Source organism: Esox lucius, chromosome 16 (assembly GCF_011004845.1).
Source record: "Esox lucius isolate fEsoLuc1 chromosome 16, fEsoLuc1.pri, whole genome shotgun sequence".
NCBI lineage: Eukaryota > Metazoa > Chordata > Actinopteri > Esociformes > Esocidae > Esox > Esox lucius.
This window is the reverse complement of record NC_047584.1, coordinates 32,598,896-32,600,797: the sequence shown is the minus strand read 5'-3', so window position 1 is coordinate 32,600,797 and position 1,902 is coordinate 32,598,896. Positions and strand designations below refer to the sequence as shown.

The 1,902-nt window shown below is 43.7% G+C and overlaps 1 long non-coding RNA gene across 1 annotated transcript; it reads left to right on the top strand.

Annotated features, from left to right (window-relative positions):
* The first annotated feature begins 689 nt into the window (after positions 1–689).
* Positions 690–1,551, top strand: LOC106024694. The gene is made up of 3 exons (XR_001198476.4): positions 690–890; positions 1,090–1,290; positions 1,387–1,551. It is a non-coding gene; the product is annotated as an uncharacterized LOC106024694 (long non-coding RNA).
* The last annotated feature ends 351 nt before the right edge of the window (positions 1,552–1,902 follow it).

Below are 1,902 nucleotides of genomic sequence, written 5' to 3'. Positions count from 1 at the left end.
GCAGCGCTTGGATACGTGCATTTTTATGTGGATTCTAATTACTGGACATTTTGCCTCTGGGCAAATCTGAACGTTTTAAAGTTTATTTTTTCAAATTAAACCTCGACTACGCTGCGTGTTAGAATTTTCTGCTGTGTAGGAAAATTCCTGTAACAAGCAGATAGCACGCACGCACGCACGCACCCACACACACACACGGACACACACGGACACACAAACACACACATGCAGGCACACACACACACACACACATCACAAACAGAGACACATGCTTGGCCAAAACCACTGTTGTTTCCGGAGTGCATGGTTAGAAACAACACCAAATCATTTGATTTGCAAACAGCTGTATGGTGTGTTGCCCTACTCCACCCCACCAAGTCACCTCTCATTCAAATATAACGTGCCCACATGGTCACCGGCAGGTTTAGAAACCGATAACTTCACCGAAAAGGGATGTGAAACAACAGGTGAATAATACTGATAATACCGTTTTTCACAATTGCTGAGAATGAGAGTGGGAGGAAGAGTGAGAGGTAGGGTAGAGCTGGTAGAGGAGGGTGAGAATGAGAGGGGGAGGAAGAGTGAGAGGTAGGGGTAGAGCTGGTAGAGGAGGGTGAGAATGAGAGGGGGAGGAAGAGTGAGAGGTAGGGGTAGAGCTGGTAGAGGAGGGTGAGAATGAGAGGGGGAGGAAGAGTGAGAGGTAGGGGTAGAGCTGGCAAAGGAGTTCTTGGCCAAAGAAGACAACAACTTTCAAATGAAATCAAAGCAACATTAGTTGATCATGTCATCAACCATGGGCTGACAATGCCAGAGGCTGGACAGAGAATGCAGACCAACCTGAGCCGTTTTACTGTCGCCTGTGTCATCTGGACCTTTAGACTGGAGTACAGGTATGTAACCAACATGTCTTTCACACTATGCAGTACACCACATGTCATAGTGTATCAGTTGGGTGACACCTGCTTACTTCATGAATGGCTGATGTCATACACTAACTGTACAAGATTCCTGTACAATTAACTTTACTGTGGAGGAAATACCTTATATAAATATATTATTATTATTATTATACACTTTTTTTTCCTAAAGGATTGAGAGACGCAACTCTGGTGGAGGAAGGGCCAAATGTTCATCGGGGTACAGGAAGCTGCCATTGTAAACTTGGTTTTAGAAAATAATGACATCCGATCAAGAGAAATTCAAAGCCACATGAAACCAAATCAGAATGAAACAACTTTATAAGGTGCCGTTTGAGAGAAACTGTCAAAGAAACAAAGAGGATATGTGGATGTAAGTACAATATTTACTGCAGTACACTACACACACCACTGTTTCCCAGTGTACTGGATAACACCATATTGACTGATTTTTGTTCTTTGTTTTCAGTGAGTACTGGAAATGGATGCTCATGCAATCCCACATGAGTTTATCTTTGTAGAAGAGGCTGGGTTCAACCTAGCAAAGACCAGAAGAAGGGGGAAAAACGTCATATTCACCATACAACACAGCCCATATTCACCATACAACACAGCCCATATTCACCATACAACACAGCCCATATTCACCATACAACACAGCCCATATTCACCATACAACACAGCCCATATTCACCATACAACACAGCCCATATTCACCATACAACACAGCCCATATTCACCATACAACACAGCCCATATTCACCATACAACACAGCCCATATTCTCACATTTCTGGACAGACTCCACAACATTCTCATACCACCAGAACGTATGAATGATGCAGACCATCAAAGAAACATGTATGCTGTAGTATGGGACAACGTGGGCTTTCATCGTGCAGCCCCAGTCCAAAACTGGTTTGCTGACCACCCACCATTTCTCGTGTAATACCTCCCACCATATTCACCATTTCAGAACCCCATAG